At 41.0% G+C, this 11,374-nt stretch overlaps 1 pseudogene; it reads left to right on the top strand.

The window, feature by feature from the left end:
- The first annotated feature begins 319 nt into the window (after positions 1–319).
- LOC129539535 (tubulin alpha-1B chain pseudogene) lies at positions 320–1,868 on the top strand (annotated as a pseudogene).
- Positions 1,869–11,374: the final 9,506 nt, after the last annotated feature.

Below are 11,374 nucleotides of genomic sequence, written 5' to 3'. Positions count from 1 at the left end.
GCTTTTACCTACTTACAAAAGGATTTTTTCAAAAGTTGAGGAACTGTACACCTTTATTAACATTCATGAGAGAGATTGTTTTGATTCTTATTTTGTCCTGATAATGTGCCTGACTGGCCTGTTCTTTTATAAAGCAAGAGGTAGAAAAAATCAAGCTCAAAATTTCCATCAGACTTCTGGAGAATTAGCTAAATAATGAATACATAGTTAAAGAGTGAAGACAGAGTGCATCACTTACCTTGACTCTTAGCTTGTCGGGGATGGTAACCGGGACCTGGTGTCTACTCCTATTGCCTGCGCCTGCTGACCTATAGCCACCATGTGTCAGAGCATCTTCTTCCACATTGGCCAGGCTGGTGTCCAGATCGGCAATGCCTGCTGGGAGCTCTACTGCCTAACACAGCATCCAGCCTGATGGCCAGATGCCAAGTGACAAGACTATTGGGGGAGGAGATGACACCTTCAACATCTTCAGCGAGACAGGTGCTGGCAAGCATGTGCCCAGGGCAATGTCTGTAGACCTGGAACCCACAGTCATTGATGAGTTTCACACTGGCAGCTACTTCCAGCTCCTCCACCCTAAGCAGCTTATCACAGATAAAGAAGATGCTGCCAATAACTGTGCCTGAGGGCACTACACCATTGGCAAGGAGATAATTGACCTTGTCTTGGACTGAATTTGGAAATGGGCTGACCAGTGCACAGGTCTTCAGGGCTTCTTGGTTTTCACAGCTTTAGTGGGGGAACTGGTTCTGGGTTTAACCTCCCTGCTGATGGAACATCTCTCTGTTGATTATAGCAAGAAGTCCAAGCTGGAATTCTCTATTTACCCAGCCCCCCAGGTTTCCACAACTGTAGTTTAGCCCTACAACACCATCCTCACACCACACCATCCTGGAGCATCTGATTGTGCCTTCATGTAGACAATAAGGCCATCTATGACACCTGTTGTAGAAACCTTGATATTGAGCACCCAACCGACACGAATCTTAACTGCCTATTAGCCAGATAGTATCCCCCATCACTGCTTCTCTGAGGTCTGATGGAGCCCTGACTGTGGATCTCACAGAGTTCCAGACCAGCCTGGTGCCCTATCCCCACATTCACTTCCCTCTGGCCACATACACTCTTGTCATCTCTGCGGAGAAAGCCTACCATGAACAGCTTTCTGTAGCAGAGATCACCAATGCTTGCTTTGAGCCATCCAACCAGATAGTGAAAAGTGACCCTCGTGATGGTAAATACATGGCCTGCTGTCTGTTGTACTACAGTGACGTGGTTCCCAAAGATGTATCACCATTGCCACCATCAAGACCAAGTGTATCATCCAGTTTGTGGACTGGTGCCCCACTGACTTCAAGGTTGGCATTAATTACTAGCTTCCCGCTGTGGTACCTGGTGGAGATTTGACCAAAGTCCAATCTCCAATGAACTATGTGCATGCTGAGCAACACCACAGCCCTCACTGAGGTCTGGGCTTACCTGAACTACAAGTTGACCTGATGTATGCCAAGCATGCCTTTGTTCACTGGTATGTGGGTGAGGGCATGGAGGAAGGAGAGTTTCCTGAGGCCTGTGAGGACATGGTTGCCCTTGAGAAGGATTATGAGGACGGTGGTGTGGATTCTGTTGAAGGAAAGGGAGAAGAAGGAGAGGAATACCATTTCTTTGAGCCCTGCAGCATATCGTAATCAGAGCTTCAGCATTAGCTGACAGGTGTAAAAACTTTCTGACTAGATTGTCTTCACTTTCAACTGTGATCGTGTATTGCTTTCCCATGTGCACCTGTAACACTTCTGTCTCAAAAGTAAAGATTTTAAGGAAAAAAAAAAAGAATGAAGACAACCTGATGATTAGAATGATGATAATGACAATGAAACTGATCATAAGTAGAATTTAGAAGGTAAAAAAATTCTGGCAACAATTTAAAATAAATCTATTCTGTACTTTCTGCTCAGTTTTCGTAAACCCAAAATGTTTCTAAAAATAAAAATGTTTTAATTTCAAAAATTACAATAGTATTAGACTTGCCATTAGAGATTGTCATTTAATGATTCAATAAATGTTTATGATTAATTTAAAAAAGTTAATCCAAAGGATTTAATGCTTTAAGCTTAATGCTTAAAGTTGCTAATGTACAAAACTGCAAAATGAATTGTAGACTTACGGGAAAATTTTAAGAAAATCTTTTAAAAATTACACATGTAAGCAGATTGATACGTATTTATCATAGTTTAATAAGGGATGTTAACAAACTAATATATTACATTGGCAACTTGCACTAGTGAAGATTCTTCCTCCTAAGAATGTTTTTAAGCTTATGAACTATATTTGCCTAAAGCAATCCTAACAAGCTTTTTAGAAAACTGAAGCAACTATCAATCAAGGAGACACATGAGAATGTTCTGGTATAGGTTTTCAAAATATTCTTGTCTAAGAAATCAAAGATGACATTAAAAGATGGAAAGTATACCATGTTTCAGGACTGGAAGAATGAATATTGTGAAAATGACTATACTACACAAAGTAATCTACAGATTAAATGCTGCTGCTGCTGCTGCTAAGTCACTTCAGTCGTGTCTGATTCTGTGAACCCCATAGATGGCAGCCCACCAGGCTCCACCATCCCTGGGATTCTCCAGGCAAGAACACTGGAGTGGGTTGCCATTTCCTTCTCCAATGCATGAAGGTGAAAAGGGAAAGTGAAGTCGCTCAGTTGTGTCCAACTCTTAGCAACCCCATGGACTGCAGCCTACCAGGCTCCTCCGTCCATGGGATTTTCCAGGCAAGAGTACTGGAGTGGGTTGCGATTGCCTTCTCCTGATTAAATGCAATCCCTATCAAATTACCAATTGCATTTTTCACAGAACTAGAACAAAAAATTTCACAGTTTGTATGGAAACACAAAAGATCCCACATAGCCAAAGCAATCATGAGAAAGAAAAATAGAGCAGGAGGAATCAAGCTTCTTGACTCCAGACTATACTGCAAAGTTATAGTCATCAAAACAGTATGGTACTGGCACAAAAGAGAAATATAGATCAATGGAACAAGAGAGCGATGCCAGAGATAAACCCATGCACTATATCCTGACACCTTATTTTCAACAAAGAAAGCATGAATATACCATGGGGAAAAGACAACCTCTCCAATACATGGTTCTGGGAAAACTGGACAGCTATGTGTAAAAGGATGAAATTAGAATACCATACATGAAAACAAACATGAAAACCAAACATGAAACCACCGTACAGGAAAATAAACTCAAAATGGATTAAAGACCTAAATGTTAGACCAGAAACTATGAAACTCTTAGAGGAAAACATAGACAGAACACTCTTCAACATAAATCACAACAAGATACTCAATGATCCACCTTTTAGAGTAGTGGAAATAAAAACAAAAATAAATACATGGGATCTAATAAAACTTAAAGCTTTTGCTCAGCAAAGGAAAATATAAACAAGGTGAAAAGACAAGATCAGAATGGGAGAAAATAATAGCAACTGAAACAACTGACAAAGGCTTGATCTCCAAAATATACAAGCAGCTCAACGCCAGAAAAATAAGCAATCCAGTCAAAAAGTGGGCATAAGACCTGAGCAGATGCTTCTCAAAAGAAGACATACAGATGGTTAATAAACACATGAAAAGATGCTCAACATTGCTCATTATTAGAGAAACGCAAATCAAAACTACAATGATATATCACCTCACATCAGTCAGAAAGGCCATCCTCAAAAAATCTAAAAGCTATAAATGCTGGAGATAGTGGGAAGAAAAAGGAACCCTTTGCACTGCTGGTGGGAATGTAAATAGATACAGCCACTATGGAGAACAGTAGTATTTGTTGTTCAGTCACTAAATTGTGTCTGACTCAGTGCAAACCCAAGGACCGCAGCATGCCAGGCTTCCCTGTCCTTCACTATTTCCCAGAGTTTGCTCAAACTCATATCCATTGAGTCAGTGATGCCTTCCAACCATCTCATTCTCTGTCGTCCCCTTAAATCCTGTCTTAAATCTTTCCCAGCATCAGGGTCTTTTCCAGTGAGTCAGCTCTTTATATAAAGTGGCCAAAGTATTGGAGGACAGTACGAAGATTCCTTTAAAAACCTAGGAATAAAATGTCCAAATGACCCAACAGTCCTACTAGTGGGCATATTCCCTGAGAAAACCATGACTGAAGAAAACTCCAATGTACTCCAGTGTTCATTGCAGCACTGTTAAGAAAAGCTAGGACACAGAAGCAACCTAGCTGTCCTTTGACAGATGAATACATAACCAAGCTGTGGTATATATGTACAATGGAATATTTCTCAGCCATGAAAAGGAACGCACTTGAGTCAGTTCTAATGAGGGGGATAAACCTAGAGCCTATTATACAGAATGAAGTAAATCAGAAAAAGAAAAGCACATATATGGAATCTAGAAAGACGGTACTGATGAACCTATTTGAAGGGAAGCAGTGGAGATGCAGGCATAGAAAACAGACTCATGGACACAATGTGGGAAGGAAAGGGTGGGATGACTTGAGATTGTAACAAGGAAACATACACATTACCATATGTAAAATAGATAGTGGGAATTTGCTGTATGATGCAGGAAACCCAAACCATGCTTTGTGATAAACCTAAGAGTTGGGATGGGGTGGGAAGTGGGAGGGAGTTTCAAGAGGGAGGGGACATATATATACATATGGCTAACTAATATTGATGAATGGCAGAAATCAACACAATATTGTAAGACAATTATCCTCCAATTAAAAATAAATAAAATATTTAAATGCTCTTGTTTACCCTTTAACTTCTGTCTTATCTGCTTTTGTCAAATTTTTCTACACAGCTGATAAAGCTTTTGTACAAGACAATGTAAATAAGAGGCAAAGAAAAGGCCTCTTATAATGATTTATTCCCTTTGCTGAAGTTGCGTCCTTTGGATCCTTCACCTTGGGGAGGGAGTTCTGAAGGAAGAAAAGTTTCTGCACACTCAGAAACCTTCTCACAGGCAAGGACCAGGGGAAATTTCAGAACTTCAGAGGGGAAGTGCAGCTACAAGTGTGTGGAAGACAAAGAGGAGAGAATTTGGCAGAGAGATCAGTGCTGACTAGCAACTCACAACCAAGAAGCTGTATGTAAGTCCATTGCTGCGAGTTGGTGCTGGGCGCTGAGGCTCAGGCTTTGGGGGTTGGACCCCACGGAGAAGCTTGAGGTTGACTGCTGTGAAGAAACTCTGAGGGACTAATATGACAAAGCTGAGGGGTTCCAGGGAAAATTCTGGGCCTGCAGAGAGGCAAGAGATCATTGTTATGGGGACTAAATCCTTGGATCCTGTAACTCTAAGTGTTCCCAGATTGCAGGATCCTGTCTTCACAAGTGCCATAGGTGGGATGAGCTGGCTGCAGTCTGCAAACCCAGAGATTGGCACACCTGTTGACCTGCTATTGCCAAGGCTGTCATGAGTGGCAGAAGTATGGATGAGACAAGGCTGGGGTCTGTGACCCCGGAGGTGGGTGTGATGGCGGCTTCAGTGACTGCCAACCTGTGAGCAGGTACATATCACTAACCACAACTTCCTGTGAGCCTTTGCAGCTTGCCTCTTTCTAGGGATCCATGACCTAGGGCTAATTCCTCTGGGAGAGCTCATGACCTGCCTCAGACTACAGCAACATTTGGCAGGTCTCTACTCCCGCAGGCACTCCTTGCACATTCCAATTGTGGCTGCCATACTCCTCCCTCTCCCCTGTCCGACTGAACACATAAGCCTTAATAAGCCTGGACCTTCACTCCCCCTTTTCTGGGCAGAGAACAGATGCTAGAGAGCAGCCTGCAAGCAGAAGCAGGACCAATACCAAAGAGGAACACAGGGGCTGTGTGAATAAAAAAAAGGAAAGAATTCACTCCTGCAGAAGCAGGTGCTTTGGATTTAAACCCTACAATTAGCTTGAGATCGTGGACCCTGGGGGCAATTGTGGACTTTGGAAGCAAGAACAAGCTTCAGTTAGGGCATATCTGAGTAGGAACTGACTCCACAGTGCCCAGAGCAGGCCCAGAGACCTTCTGAGAAATATTGGAGGACTATCTGAGTAGGAGCTGACTCCACAGTGCCCAGAGCAGTCCCAGAGACCTTCCGAGAAATATTGGAGGACTTTCTGAGTAGGCGCTTTGACTGGAGCAAAATGTGGTGAGGACAACTAACGTCACAGGATAAAATTCTTCTCAGCACCTCTCTGTCTGTATATCTATATATAGTTTTTTCTGTTTTTGTTTTGCTCTATTTTTATTCCTTTTTAATAATCACTGAATTTTTATTTTTTGCTTGCCTGTTCTTCTATGTTTTATTTTTAAATAAATTTATTTTATTTCCTTCCTATTTCTACATTTTCATTATAATGTACTTTCCCATGTTTGGGTTTTGTATTTTTGCTACTCAAGTTTTTAGTGCTTGTTTTCATTTATGAATTTGCTTATTGATTTGATTGTTCTCTTCTTTTCTTGGTTCTTCTCTTTATTCTTTCTTTCTTCCTTTTCTGAGTGTGAGTTTGCGTTTCTTTGTGTGTTCCTGTCTAATTAATACTGTTTTAATGTTTATCTTGGGGGTTTGTCTGCCTGTTAATTTTTTTCTAGGTTGGTTTCATTTTTCTCTTTCTTTTACAATTCTGTACCATGTGATTTGTGGAGGTTTGGTGCTCAGCAAGGGATTGGGCCTGAACCTCCAAGGTGAGAGACCTGAATCCAATATGTTGGATCATCAGTGAACCCCTAAACCAAAGGAATATTAATCAGTGAGAGCTCTCCCAAAGGCCTCCATCTTAACACTGAGACCTGGCTGCATATAAAGGCCAGCAAGCTTCAATGCTGGACATCACACAACTAACTACTAGCAAAAACAGGAACACAATCCTACCCATTAACTGTCAGGCTGCCCAAAGTCATACCAAGCTCACAGACATCCCATAACACACCACTGGGCGTGACACTGTCCCTTAGAGAGACAAGATCCAGTTCCATTCACCAGAACACAGGAACCAGTCCCCTCACAAAGAAACGTTCACAAAGCATTGGTCCAACTGCACACACTGGGGGGAGACCCCACATGTAAGATGAACTGGGACCTTTCAGTCTGCAGAAAGGAGACTCCAAACAGAGTAATTAAACAAAATGAAAAGACAAACATATAGCACCTGAAGAAGCATGGTAAAAATTCACCAGACACTGAAAGCAACTAGAAAAAGAAGAATAAAAAACCCAAATTTACTAGAAGGAAAGAAATCATAAAATCAGAGCAGAAATAAATACAAAAGAGATAAAGGAAAAAATAGCAAAGATCAACGAAACTAAAAGCTTGTTCTTTGAGGAGATAAAATAGACAAACCATTAGCCAGACTCATTAAAAGAAAAAGGGAGAAAACTGAAAGCAATAAAATTAGAAATGAAAAAGAAATTACAACAGACAATGCAGAAATACAAATGATCAAGAGAGTACTATGAGCAACTATATGCCAATAAAATGGACAACCGTGAAGAAACAGACAAATTCTTAGAAAAGCACAACGTTCCAAAACAGAACCAGGAAGAAACAGAAAATATGAACAGACCTATCAAAAGCACTGAAATTGAAGCTGATCAAAATCTCCCAACAAAAAAAAGCTCAGGGCCAGATGGCTTCACAGTCTAATTTTATCAAAACCCAGAGAAGAGCTAACACCTATCCTGCTCAAATTGTGTCAAAAATTGCAGAGGAAGGAAAACTCCCAAACCTATTCTATGAAGCCACCATCACCCTGATACCAAAACTAGACAAAGATATAACCAAAAAAAAGAAAATTATAGACCATATCACTGATGAACATGGATGCAAAAGTCCTCAACAAAATTCTAATGAACAGAATCTACCAACACATTAAAAGAATCATATACCATGGTCAAGTGGGGTTCAGCCCAGGGATCCAAAGATTCTTCAATATAAGCAAATCAATCAACATGATAGACCATATTAAAAAATTGAAAGATAACACAATGTAATATTACTAGTCATAAAAAGGAACACATTTGAGTCAGTTCTAATGAAGTGGATGAACCTAGAACCTATTATACAGAGTGAAGTAAGTCAGAAAGTGAAAGGTAAATATCATATTCTAACGCATATACACGGAATCTAGAAAAATGGTACTGAAGAATTTATTTACAGGGCATCATTGGAGAAACAGACATATAGACAGTAGACTTATGGACATGGGGAGAGGGGAGGAGAGGGTGAGATGTATGGAAAGAGTAACATGGAAACTCACATTACCATATGTAAAATAAATAACCAATGGGAATTTACTGTATGGCTCAGGAAACTCAAACAGGGGCTCTGTATCAACCTAGAGGGGTGGGAAGGGGAGGGAGATGGGAGAGAGGTTCAAAAGGGAGGGGATATATGTATACCTATGGCTGATTCATGTTGAGGTTTGACAGAAAACAGCAAAATTCTGTAAAGCAATTATCCTTCAAAAGAAAAAATATATATATATATATATCCATTGCTTCCCCATCTATTTGCCATGAAGTGATGAGACCAGATGCCACGATCTAGTTTTTTGAATGTTGACTTTAAGCCAGCTTTTTCACTCTCTTCTTTCACTTTCATTAAGAGGCTCTGCAGTTTCTCTTTGCCATAAGAGTGGTGTCATCTGGATATCTGAGGTTATTGATAATTCTCCTAGCAATCTTGATTCCAGTTTGTGCTTCATCCAGCCCACATTTTTCATGATGTACTCTACAGAGAAGTTAATAAACAGGGTGACAGTATACAGCCTGGACATACTCCTTTCCCAATTTGGAAACAGTCTGTTGTTCCATGTCCGGTTCTAACTGTTACTTCTTGATCTGTATACAGATTTCTCTGGAGGCAGGTAAGATGGTCTGGTATTCCCATCTCTTTAAGAATTTTCCACAGTTTGTGGTGATTAACACAGTTAAAGGTTTTGGCGTGGCCAATAAAGTAGAAGTAGATGTTTTTCTGGAACTCTCTTGCCTTTTTGATGATCCAACAGATGCTGGCAATTTGATCTCTGGTTCCTCTGCCTTTTCTAAATCCAGGTTAAATATCTGAAAGTTCTCAGTTCACATACTGTTGAAGTATTGCTTGGAGAATTTTGAGCAGTACTTTGATAGCATGTGAGATGAGTGCAATTGTGTGATAGTTTGAATATTCTTTGGCATTGCCCTTCTTTGAGATTGGAATGAAAACTGAACTTTTCCAGTCCTGTGACCACTGCTGAGTTTTCCAAATTTGCTGGCATATTGAGTACAGCATTTTAATAGCATCATCTTTAGGATTTGAAATAGCTCAGCTGGAATTCCATTACCTCCACTAGCTTTGTTCATAGTGATGCTTCCTAAGGCCCACTTGACTTCAGACTTCAGGATGCCTGGCTCTAGGTGAATGATCACACCATCGTGGTTATTTGGGTCATTAGGATCTTTTTGTTCTTTTGTTCCTCTCTGTATTCTTGCCACCTCTTCTTAATATCTTCTGCTTCTGTTAGGTCCATACCATTTCTGTCCTTTTTTGTGCCCATCTTTGCATGAAATGTTCCCTTACTATCTCTAATTTTCTTTAAGAAATATCTAGTCTTTCCCATTCTATTGTTTTCCTCTATTTCTTTGCATTAGTCACTGAGGAAGGCTTTCTTGTCTCTCCTTGCTATTCTTTGGAACTCTGCATTCAGATGGGCATATCTTTCCTTTTCTCCTTTGCCTTTCAGTTCAGTTCAGTTCAGTTGCTCAGTCACGTCCGACTCTTTGCGACCCCATGAATCACAGCACGCCAGGCCTCCCAGTCCATCACCAACTCCCGGAGTTCACTCAAACTCACGTCCATCGAGCTGGTGATGCCATCCAGCCATCTCATTCTCTGTCGTCCCGTTCTTCTCCTGTCCCCAATTCCTCCCAGCATCAGAGTCTTTTCCAGTGAGTCAACTTGTCACATGAGGTGGCCAAAGTATTGGAGTTTCAGTTTTAGCATCAGTCCTTCCAATGAACACCCAGGACTGATCTCCTTTAGAATGGACTGGCTGGATCTCCTTGCAGTCCAAGGGACTCTCAAGAGTCTTCTCCAACACCACAGTTCAAAAGCACCAGTTCTTCGGCAATCAGCTTTCTTCACAGTCCAACTCTCACATCCATACATGACCACGGGAAAAACGACAGCCTTGACTAGACGGACCTTGGTTGGCAAAGTAATGTCTCTGCTTTTTAATATGCTATCTAGGTTGGTCATAACTTTCCTTCCAAGGAGTAAGCATCTTTTAATTTCATGGCTGCAATCAGCATCTGCAGTGATTTTGGAGCCCCCAAAAATAAAGTCTGACACTGTTTCCACTGTTTCCCCATCTATTTCCCATGAAGTGATGGGACCAGATGCCACGATCTTTGTTTTCTGAATGTTGAGCTTCAAGCCAACCTTTTCACTCTCCTCTTTCACTTTCATCAAGAGGCTTTTGAGTTCCTCTTCACTTTCTGCCATAAGGGTGGTGTCATCTGCATATCTGAGGTTATTGATATTTCTCCCGGCAATCTTGATTTCAGCTTGTGCTTCTTCCAGCCCAGCGTTCCTCATGATGTACTCTGCATATAAGTTAAATAAGCAGGGTGACAATATACAACCTTGACGCACTCCTTTTCTTATTTGGAACCAGTCTGTTGTTCCATGTCCAGTTCTAACTGTTGCTTCCTGACCTACATACAAGTTTCTCAAGAGGCAGGTCAGGTGGTCCCATCTATTTCAGAATTTTCCACAGTTTGTTGTGATCCACACAGTCAAAGGCTTTGGCATAGTCAATGAAGCAGAAATAGATGTTTTTCTGGAACTCTCTTGCTTTCTCCATGATCCAGTGGATGTTGGCAATTTGATCTCTGGTTCCTCTGCCTTTTCTAAAACCTGCTTGAACATCTGGACGTTCACGGTTCACATATTGCTGAAGCCTGGCTTGGAGAATTTTGAGCATGATTTTATTAGTGTGTGAGATGAGTGAAATTGTGCAGTAGTTTGAGCATTTTTTGGCATTGCCTTTATTTTGGATTGGAATGAAGACTGACCTTTGCCTTTGCCTTTAGCTTCTCTTTATTCCTCAGGTATTTGTAAGGCCTCTTCAGACAACCATTTTGCCTTTTTGCATTTCTTTTTCTTGGCTATGGTCTTGATCCCTGCCTCCTGTACAATGTCATGAACCTCCGTCCACAGTTCTTCAGGCACTCTATCTATCAGATCTAATCCCTTGAATCTATTTCTCACTTCCACTGTATAATCATAAGATATTTGATTTAGGCCATATCTGAATGGCCTAGTGGTTTTCCCTACTTTCTTCAATTTAAGTCTGAATTTGGCA

Source organism: Moschus berezovskii, chromosome 11 (assembly GCF_049115385.1).
Source record: "Moschus berezovskii isolate FMDL1 chromosome 11, NW_MosBer_1.0, whole genome shotgun sequence".
Lineage (NCBI taxonomy): Eukaryota > Metazoa > Chordata > Mammalia > Artiodactyla > Moschidae > Moschus > Moschus berezovskii.
This window is presented reverse-complemented; position numbering and strand designations above follow the sequence as displayed.